This window comes from Lathyrus oleraceus, chromosome 3 (assembly GCF_024323335.1).
Source record: "Lathyrus oleraceus cultivar Zhongwan6 chromosome 3, CAAS_Psat_ZW6_1.0, whole genome shotgun sequence".
Taxonomy (NCBI): domain Eukaryota; kingdom Viridiplantae; phylum Streptophyta; class Magnoliopsida; order Fabales; family Fabaceae; genus Lathyrus; species Lathyrus oleraceus.
The window spans coordinates 29,143,973-29,155,927 of record NC_066581.1 but is presented as its reverse complement, the minus strand read 5'-3'; positions in this window follow the sequence as shown (position 1 = coordinate 29,155,927).

The following is an 11,955-nucleotide window of genomic DNA, read 5'->3' as shown; positions in this document are numbered from 1 at the left end:
GCATGGTGGATAGCATGGGGTAGCATGGTTGAATTTGTACTTTTCTTCCAATTCAAGCAACTAAACATGGATACATGATGGGTGCAAGTACTGCATAATTTGAGCTTGCAAACATGTTTTAAATGATATTTCTGAGCTGTCCCAATTGGCCAAATGTTGAAAAAATGTTTATATCAAAAAGTCAACTCTTGGTCAAACTTGCATTTAAATGAGAAAAGTCAAAATATGCCATTTTGATTGGTGAAGTTTTGGCTCATGAAATTTATATTTTTGGAAAGAGGGGATCAAATGTGACTTGTAGGAAAAAACCCCACCAAAATTGGCCAAACGGTTTGGGAGATATGGCCCTTTGAAGTTCAAGATTTTCTGAAATCGATTCGATCATAACTTGCCAACCACACATGGGAATTAAAAGTTCTAGGACTTTTTGGAAATGGGAGAACAAGATCTTCAACTTTCATGTTGGGCAAAAATTCATTTGAGGCTTGTATCATGATGTAAGTTTGAGGATCAAAACTTTCCATTTCTGGTAAGTTTCAGTTACAGGCCCAGTTTCCATTTTGGGAAATTTCTGATCTGGCTTCAAATTCTTCCATGATGGTGTTTGGCATGATATATGATGACTATTTGGACATGAATGAACTCTCACAAACCAATTCCAATCATCCAATCACTGATTAAATGGACAGTTGACCAACAGTTGACTTTTAGGGTTTCTGATTGATTGTGCATTGACTGATGACTTCAAAACCCTAATTCCTTGAGAACTTGACTTCAAATGATGTCCCAAGTTGTATGAACTCTTGATTATTGATCATGGTGCCCAAATTCCACAAGAATGACCACCATCCACTGCTTTGACTGACAGTTGACTTTTTTAGGGTTTTTGACTGTCTGTGTATGAACTGCTGACCTCTGAGCCCTCAACCCTTGACCAAAATACTTCAAATAGACCTCCAAGCCATGTGAACTTGTTGGACAAACCCCAAGGCCTTGATTCGATGAGAAATTCCTTTGCTTGCTTGGTTGACTGATCAGGAGATTAGTTTGACCTGATTCTTGATTGCTTGCTCTTGAGGCAACTGAGGGACAATGCAAATGCTATGCAATGGATCATGATATGCTATGACCTAATATGAAAAATGTATGCATAATGATAGGTGCAAATTTGAGGTGCTACAGCTGCCCCTATTCAATCAGCTGGGAACCCGAATGGATGAGAGCAACGGCTGTCAGACTTTCAGGGTAAACAGGGATTGAATACCAAAGAACCGTAGAATTTGCACAGTACTGGATATGATGCAAAAGAACCACGTCATTTACTGATGACAAACTGCATGACAACTTCAGAAAAGCAAAACCATTTACCGATGGTTAGAAAAACTGGAACCTTGATATTTACCGATATCAACTTCAGCACGACCATTTACCGATGGCGGCTAGGGAAAACAAACTTCTGAGAAACAAAACCATTTACCGATGGTTAAAACTGGGACCTTGATATTTACCGATATCAACTTCAGCCAGGCCATTTACCGATGACTGCTGGGAAACAAAATTGATGCAGAAAGGAAGCAAGACCATTTACCGATGGTGGCTTCAAAGAAACTGGACATTTACCGATGTCAACTTAGCAAGACCATTTACCGATGGCTACTGCAACTGGGAATTCGATATTTACCGATATCGAAGAAAAACTGGGGCCTTTTACCGATGGCATCTCCACTTGGGGAGGAACAAAATCTTTGTGGTGATACCAGACAAGACGTTTACCGACGACTTCTGGGGATCTTGATTTTATCAACAAGGAAACAAAGCATGACCAGACATTTACCGATGACTGGGATGGGACTCGATGTTTACCGACATCGAAAGATGATGTTTACTGACATCAAAAGAAATGACCAGACATTTACCGATGACTGGGAATGAGAAATTTATTAGGGAGATACAAATATTTTGCAAATAGAAACCAGATAGGACATTTACCGATGACTCTACTGGGGATTTCTAGCTGGGGATTATCAGACATTTACCGATGACTGAAAGAAAGACTCGATGTTTACCGACACCGAAGCAATGGCGTTTACCGACACCAAAAAAATGACCAGACATTTACCGATGACTGGGTGGAGACTCGATGTTTACAGACATCGAAAGATGATGTTTACTGACATCAAAAATGACCAGACATTTACCGATGACTGGGGTGAGACTCGATGTTTACAGACACCGAAGCAATGGTGTTTACAGACACCAAAAAAAGATGGCCAGACATTTACTGATGACTGGGGTGAGACTCGATGTTTACAGACACCGAAGCAATGGTGTTTACAGACACCAAAAAAAGATGGCCAGACATTTACTGATGACTGGAGAGAATACTCGATGTTTACAGACACCGAAACAATGGTGTTTACCGACACCAAAAATGATGACCAGACATTTACAGATGACTGGGAATACTCGACGTTTACAGACATCGAAACAATGGTGTTTACCGACACCAAAAATGATGACCAGACATTTACTGATGACTGGAGAAAATACTCGATGTTTACAGACACCGAAATACTGGTGTTTACCGACACCAAAAATGATGACCAGACATTTACTGATGACTGGAGAAAATACTCGATGTTTACAGACACCGAAATACTGGTGTTTACCGACACCAAACAAAGAAACACACGCGGGTGCTAGCATGACACTTACTGGTATCACAGGAACAACTTTTTAGATACATCAAGGCACGGTTGACCACTTGCTAGGGGTCTCACTGAGGAGAAACAAACTTTCTGTCACCATCGGGTGAGGAAATAAACCTCTGTGGGGAATAAACAATTCTGAATGCTGTCGAAGCAACTGTAGCAGACTTGGTGCTGATGTTGAACAAAAATGATCCGCCTCTGTCGGGGATACAGTCTGATGAGGTTAACAAATGAATGCATATGTTTGAATTTTTCTATGGCGTAATGCCCATATTGAATGGGAATGCTACGCAATTTTTGAGGATGCAATGATTACTACATGCAAAATGCAAATGAAACCGGGCTAGGGAGCCGAAATGATCAGATACTCTAACTCTGTGGGGAGATTCCTCTTGGGGAAGTACTCTGCGGGGAACTCTGCTCGGGGAACGGTAAAGTGACTTCACACTCATGTTGAAGAATAGCACTGCTGCTGGGAAAAGGTAAACTCCGCTGGGGATATCCTTCAGTCCACAGGTAGGATAAATGCTGGAGATAACTTTCAATGAACCTGCCTCACTCGGGGAGAAATCGACAAATACAGGCCTGCTGGGGATAGGCAATCCTTAGATCTGTTGGGGAATAGAAGGCACTATCCACAGACGTCTTCGCAGGGGAACATAGCTCTGATAGCTTCCAAACTTGCTTGGGGAAAAAATCTGCTGAGGAAACGTCCTCACAGATGCCAACCTGAAAAAACAGCACAACAAAATGCCCCCAGGGGATACATGGACAAAATACGCTCAAGTGTCCTCAACATTCAAAATGATTTTCAAATGTTTTATCATTCTGCACATTGTTGTGTAGCCTTCATGTTTTTTATATGCAATGCTTATCAAAAATTCGGACATTTTGCAAACAAAACAGTAAAAATAAAAACAAGAGCTATTTATCTGAATAACGATTTTTTATTGATTGAAAATGTGCCTGAAGAGGCAAATACATTAGGAAGCAATTCCTAGAAAGAGGTAATTGCGTACAAAAGGAAAAATCTATCCTAATGGCAATGTGAACACGACATCCACTATTTCCCAATTCTGTTATAACTCACAGATCATCAGTTTTCCTCCCAACTCCTTGCTTTCTGAGAAGAATGACTGGACGGATCACATCTTTCGAGATGGCAGACGACAAAGCTTGATGAAGTACAGACAACTCAGACTGTAGTCTTCGCCTTAATCCCTAACTTTTGCCTGGATCGCCCTTTCGGGTTTTCAATCCACCGGGATACCCATTTTTGCCTAAGCCGCCCTTGCGGGTCTTCGACTTACCGGGTGTACAAATTCTTTTCATTTTATCCCTAATTTTTGCCCGAACCTTTTCTTTCTGTTTTTTGGTTCGCCGGGATGCCCCTTTTTTGCCTGGACTCTTTTTTCTTTTTTGTCCAGCGGGTCAATTTATGCGAAGTATTTTTTGACTACATCTGAGTTGACAGGAGATGGAAAATCTTCACCATCCATAGTTGTAAGCATCAAGGCTCCACCGGAGAAGACCTTCTTCACAACATACGGACCTTCATAATTAGGAGTCCATTTGCCCCTGTTATCTGTACCGGGAGGGAGGATCCTCTTCAAAACTAGATCACCGATCTGATAGCTTCGAGGACGCACTTTCTGATCAAAGGCTCGCTTCATCCTTCTCTGATACAACTGTCCATGACATACAGCTGCTAGTCGTCTCTCCTCGATAAGGCTCAACTCGTTAAACCTTGTTCGAATCCACTCGGCTTCGTCCAGCTTGACATCCAATAAAACCCTCAGAGAAGGAATCTCCACTTCAACAGGTAGGACAGCTTCCATACCATACACAAGGGAGTAAGGGGTTGCCCCGGTCGACGTACGTACTGAGGTACGGTACCCATGCAAAGCGAAAGGCAGCATCTCATGCCAATCCTTGTACGTAACGACCATCTTCTGCACAATCTTCTTGATATTCTTGTTTGCCGCTTCTACAGCACCATTCATCTTCGGTCTGTAAGGAGAAGAATTGTGATGTTCAATCTTGAAATCTTTGCAAAGCTCTTTCATCATCTTGTTATTGAGATTCGAACCATTGTCAGTGATGATTCTCTCAGGAACTCCATAACGACATATGATTTCTTTCTTGATGAACCGGGTAACCACTTGTTTGGTAACGTTAGCATAGGAGGCTGCTTCTACCCACTTGGTGAAATAGTCAATCGCAACCAAGATGAAGCGATGTCCATTCGAAGCAGTAGGCTCAATCTTCCCAATCATATCAATGCCCCACATGGCAAACGGCCAAGGCGAATTCATGACATTCAGAGGGCTTGGTGGTACATGCACCTTATCAGCATAAATTTGACACTTATGGCACTTCCGAGCATACTTGAAACAATCGGATTCCATAGTCATCCAGTAATAACCTGCTCTCAACAATTTCTTAGCCATTGCATGTCCGCCGGCATGAGTACCGAAGGAACCTTCATGAACTTCCTGCATTAACATGTCTGCCTCGGGTCTGTCCACGCATCTGAGCAAGACCATGTCAAAGTTTCTCTTATACAACACATCATCCTGATTCAAATAAAAGCTTCCAGCTAGCCTTCTCAGGGTCTTCTTGTCATTCTTCGACGCACCTTCAGGATACTCCTGAGTTTTGAGGAAATTCTTGATGTCATAATACCACGGCTTCTCATCAATCTCAACAGATTCGACTGCAAACACATACGCAGGCCTCTCAAGTCGATTCACCGCAACATGTGGCACATGATTCCACCAATGAACTTTGATCATAGACGACAAAGTAGCCAAGGCATCAGCCATTTGATTCTCATCCCGGGGACATGATACAACTTCACCTTCTTGAAGAACGTCAGTATTCTTCTGGTGTAATCTCTATACGGAATCAAATGCGGCTGATTCGTATTCCAATCTCCATTGACTTGATTGACCACTAGAGCTGAATCTCCAAATATGTCAAGTGTTTTGATCCTCAGATCAATGGCTTCTTCTATCCCCATGATACAAGCCTCATACTCAGCTTCGTTGTTGGTGACGTCAAACGTCAATCTGGCAGAAAAAGGTATATGAGCACCTTTAGGATTGATCAATACTGCCCCAACACCGTTACCATTCATATTCACAGCCCCATCAAACATCAGCGTCCATTTGTCATCCGGGTCCGGTCCTTCCTCGACGAGAGGCTCTTCGCAATCTTTCATCTTCAGATACATGATGTCTTCGTCAGGGAATTCAAACATCATAGGCTGATAATCTTCAATTGGTTGTTCGGCGAGATAGTCCGACAGAATACTACCTTTGATAGCCTTCTGAGACGTGTACTGGATATCATACTCAGTTAAGATCATCTGCCAACGGGCAACACGTCCGGTGAGAGCTGGTTTCTCAAAGATGTACTTCACTGGATCCATCTTAGAAATCAACAAGGTAGTATGGTTCAACATATACTGCCTCAGTCGGCGAGCAGCCCAGGCCAAAGCACAGCAAGTTTTCTCGAGCAGTGAATATCTTGTTTCACAGTCGGTAAACTTTTTGCTAAGGTAGTATATGGCATGCTCTTTTCGACCAGACTCGTCATGTTGTCCCAATACACACCCCATCGAGTTCTCCGTCACTGACAGGTACATTATCAGAGGTCTCCCTGGAACTGGAGGTATAAGGATTGGAGGTTTCTGCAAATACTCTTTAATCTTGTCAAAAGCTTTCTGACAATCATCATTCCACTTGATCGCTTGATTCTTTCTAAGCAGTTTGAAAATTGGTTCACACGTGGCAGTTAGGTGAGATATGAACCTTGCAATGTAGTTCAATCTCCCTAAAAACCCACGGACTTGCTTCTCCGTTTTCGGTTCAGGCATCTCTTGAATAGCTTTGACTTTTGCTGGATCAACCTCAATCCCTTTCTCACTGACAATGAAGCCTAAAAGCTTCCCTGATCTCACCCCAAACGTACACTTGTTCGGATTCAACCTCAGCTTGAACTTTCTCAACCGGTCAAACAGCTTCTGCAAATTAACCAGGTGCTCCTCTTCTGTCTGCGACTTCGCAATCATATCATCTACGTACACTTCGATTTCCTTGTGCATCATATCATGAAAAAGCGTCGTCATTGCCCTCTGATAGGTAGCACCAGCATTCTTCAGCCCAAATGGCATCACCTTATAGCAGAACGTGCCCCAAGGTGTAATGAATGTCGTCTTTTCCATGTCTTCCGGTGCCATCTTGATCTGATTATATCCGGAGAAACCATCCATGAAAGAGAATACCGAGGATTGAGCTGTATTATCAACCAATACATCAATGTGAGGTAATGGGAAATCATCTTTCGGACTCGCTCTATTCAAATCCCGGTAATCGACACACATTCTGACTTTACCATCCTTCTTCGGCACAGGAACGATGTTGGCCACCCACGGTGGATAACTTGTAACAGCCAGAAAACCTGCATCCCACTGCTTCTGAACCTCTTCCTTGATCTTAGTTGCCATGTCAGGACTCGTTCTACGAAGCTTCTGCTTGACCGAAGGACATCCTTCTCTAAGAGGTAATCGGTGCATCACAATGTCTGTATCCAAACCAGGCATATCTTGATACGACCAGGCGAATACCTCCACATATTCTCTCAGCATCTCAATCAGCCTCCTCTTGACAGAGTCCTCTAAAGCAGCCCCAATCTTGATTTCTCTTTTGGCGTCCTCAGTACCCAAATTAATAGTTTCCAACTCCTCCTGATGAGGTTGGATGACCCTTTCCTCCTGATTCAGCAATCTGGCCAATTCTGCAGGGAGTTCACAGTCTTCCTCACTCTCCTCTTCAGCTTGGTAGATGGGATTGTCGAAATCATACTGAGCCATAACAGAACTGTTCATAGTGAGTGCCATAAGATCGCTTCTGCATGTTTAATGCTTTATTTTAGAAAAAAGAGTTCAAAAAAAGTCACGAAAAACAAAAAACATTGCCATTTTTATTGTTTTGGAAAAAAAAGGTGAAAACAGAAAACAGAAAGACAGGGATCACAAAGTTTGATTGCAAAAAATGTCCTTCATTAATGATAATCATTAAAACATGATGAGGCCCTACAAAATGAATCACTACGCCTTGGGCAGAACGTAGGATTTTCATGCAAAATGACAAAACAACAGAAAATTACTCTGTCAGAAGAGTAACTTGAACCACTTCTTCAGCCGTCCAGTTGTTGATAGACCCCCCTGGTGCACACGGGCGAACCCAGTTGTCCAAATCACAATCACTGTCACAGTCTTCACTGCCAGTTGCAGAGACGTCACCATGATTCATCAGCCCAGCGCTGGTAAAGGTACTCGGACCCGCTTGACCATTCTGCTCTGCTCGGAGAGGCTCATAACCAACGCCAAATTTGTCTTCTTTAACCGGCAAATCCACCATCTTGCCCCAGCCTTCAGCTTTGCCAGAATCAACAACCTCCTTAGCCTGCTTGTAAGAAGTGATTGAAACACCCGGCTTCCTCTGCTCAGCGTACGCTACTTTCTCAAGAGCCACAGTCTCAAACGCCTGGCATAAGGTTTCGTGGATCTCGCCATCCACCTCAACATATTTGAACGAGGATAGATGACTCACAAGAATTTCTTCTTCACCGCACACAGTCACAATCTGACCGTTCCAGACATACTTGAGCTTTTGATGGAGAGTCGACGAGACTGCCCCTGCTGCATGAATCCATGGACGCCCCAATAAACAACTGTAGGCGGGCTGGATGTCCATAACATAGAAGATGATATCGAATACCTCAGGACCTATCTTCACAGGCAAGGTAACTTCCCCACACACAGAACGTTTGGATCCGTCGAAAGCACGAACGATCAGGTCACTGGGATTAAGCACAAACCCTTCCGCATCAATCTTCCTCAGAATCTGCTCAGGCAACACATTCAGCGACGACCCGGTGTCTACCAATACGTGAGACAACACTGCCCCCTTGCACTCCATGGTGATGTGCAAGGCTTTGTTATGGTTTCGTCCTTCAGGCGGTAAGTCCAGGTTGGTGAAACCCACACCATGCCTGGTGCTCACATTGGCCATCACACCCTCCAGTTGATTGACAGAGATCTCTTGAGGCACGTAAGCCAGATTCAACATCTTCAGCAAGGCATTACGGTGTGCCTCAGAGCACAACAACAGTGAAAGTATAGAAATCTTGGACGGAGTTTGATTCAACTGATCTACAATCTTGTAGTCACTCTTCTTGATTATCTTCATAAACTCCTCCACGTCCTTCTCAAATGACCCCTCGGGCGCTTCCTTCTGGACAGGCTCTTCCTCAACCACAGCTTGCTTACCCTTTGTTCTGGCAGAAGCCTCAGCATTATTGTCCCTCAAGGGCTGCGGTGCGAACAGACGACCGCTTCTGGTAAAACCTCCTGGACCCCCTACATTATCCACAGCCGGACCAACAGTTGTAGGAACTCTATTCGGTAAACCAATTGTCACTGGAGCTTGATTCACTGGTCTTGTCTGACTTTCAGCCCTTCTGTAACTGCGGGGAGCATTATCATACTTCCACGGCACGGCTCTACTATTCTCAACAGCCCTTCTTTCAGACGCAACGATAGTAGTTGGAACACTGATGGTTACAGGCACAGGAATGGTAATTGGGGTACCATTTGCTGCAGGTGCACTGACGACCCTTGGTCCACGTTCTTCAGACGGTTTAAAGTAAATGGTGATAGTTGATGCTGTTCCACGATCCTTTACAGCCCTACTGAATTGCAAACAACCCTCATCCATCATACCCTGGATACCGGCCCTTAACTGGTCACAACCATTCTCAGATTCTGCACAGCCCAAACAATCTTCATCACAGCCCGGGTAGACACCCCCATTCAGCAGACGACCCTTCACGACTAGCAGAGAAGTCTGAACATCATCAACATTAACAACCAGATCTTCAGCTTCTTTCCCTTCAATATTGTTCACTCTATGCCCACCATGCTGAGGCATAGGGTTGTTTACGACGTTTGGCACTGGAGCGAAGTTGATCGCCTTGGCGTCGATCAAATCTTGAACCTTGTGCTGGAGAGCTCGACACTTCTCAGTATGATGCCCTGGTGCCCCAGAGTGAAAGTCACATCTAACATTAGCATCATAGCCAGGAGGCAGCACTGTCGGAGTAGCCATCGTACGCAGCTCTACAAACCCTAACCGGAGTAGTTCGGGTAGTAGCTCTGCGTAAGACATGGGCAGAGGATCAAATCTTCTATCAGCCTGCAATTTCTGCCTAGGCTGGAAAGGACGTTGCTGTCGTTGTTGTTGTTGCGGTTGTTGAACTCTTTGTTGTTGTTGTTGACGAGGTTGAGGTGTCGGAATGGTTACTGCAGCAGCTTGACGGTATTCAATTCTATTCTGATCTCTGCGGTATTGAACAGCATTAGTTTCACCCTCTCTTCGACGAGGTGCCCCAGCAAATGGCTTCTTAGAAGAAGAGGAACTAGCATCTTGAATCTTCCCAGTTTTGATCAAACTCTCAGTCCTCTCTCCACAAATGACAACATCGGAAAAACTACCGAATGGGCAGCTCCCCATCCGGTCCATAAACACACCTTGAAGAGTACCGATAAACATGTCTGTCAACTCCCTCTCCAGCATAGGGGGTTGAACTCTAGCAGCCAGTTCACGCCACCTCTGAGCGTACTCCTTGAAGCTTTCATTGGATTTCTGACATAGACTCTGCAGCTGAGTCCGGCTCGGTGCCATGTCCATGTTGTGTTTGTATTGCCTCAAAAAGGCCTCACCTAGATCTCTCCAGCATCGGATCGAATCTCTCTTCAATTCCATGTACCAGTCCAAAGAAGCCCCAGATAGACTATCTTGGAAAAAATACATCCATATCTTTTCATCATCGGTATACGCAGAGATCTTTCTGTAGTAAGCCTGCACATGGGTGCGAGGGCAAGAAGTATCGTTGTATTTGTCGAAGGACGGTGCTTTGAACTTGTGAGGGATTCTCAAACCTTCAACCAATCCCATATTAGTAACATCAAAACCGAGAGAATTCTGACTTTCCATAGCACGGATCTTCTCAGCAAGAGCTTCAACTTTGCGGTCTCTCTCATTAACCCTTCCCAGAACATCTTCGTCTTCACTGAGCAGAGAGAACATATCCTCTTGTCTGTCAACAATCGGAACAGGATTACGGGCCGGAGCACGGACTACTCTGGCATTAGTGGCATCTGGAACAATAGGTTGACCGTTGATCCGAATACCCCCCAACTCATCACCTACAGCATAGTTGTTGACGGGTACAGTAGCAGCAACATTGTTATCATTGACCGGACCTCCCTCTGGCGGAGCATGGTTGATCGGTGGATTTGCAGCCTCTTGTCTCTGAACCATAGCTCGAAGTTCTTCTTGACCTTGCGCAACCCCTTGCATCATATTCATAAACTGGGCCATGCTAGCCTTCATCTCAGCCAACTCTGCTTGAAATTGATCCATACTTCTCTGTTGATTCAGTCTTGTTGAGTAGCGGTGCGGACGTTGATCAGCTATCCTGCCTGAACAGGAACCAAGAGTGAGAAGTCACGACCAAGAACACCTGTTATGCGAAATGATATGAGTATGATGCTAATGATGCGTATGATGCACATGATATGCTCATTTCTCAGGCATTCAAAGAGCCTGACCCATCCTGAAAAGATGGCAACCTGCAGCAGCAAGAGAGCAAAACAGATACAAGGAAATGCTGACATCCTTATATATACATAAGGGTAAAAAGGCATACAACCAATGTCAACAGAATATCTGAATAACCAACGTACAAAGAAAAAGAATCCCATCCAACAAGCCTGGAGGTGATTCTTAACAAAAGATCCAAGAGATGGCTTACACGCAAATGAATCCCGTCCAACAAGCCTGGAGGTGATTCTCAACAAAATACAATCAGAGATACAAACTAAAACAGACGGTCTTCCGGAATGAGGGTCTTCAGGTAATGGCACTGGTCTATCAACAGTGAGCATTCTGAGCATTCTGGTAGAGGGGTAATCTTCTCCTTCAATTGTCTTCTCAGCTCCAAGACTTCTCCTCCAAGGTGGTTCTCTGATGCCTGTCTCAAGTCTACTTCCTTCTTCAACTGGATATCTTTATCTCTGAGTTGCTTCTCCAAGTCTCTGATCTTCTTCTGATAGTTGGCTTCTGCTCTCTGCAGTCTCAAGCGCTCCCTATGCTCCTCATCCAACATAGACTCT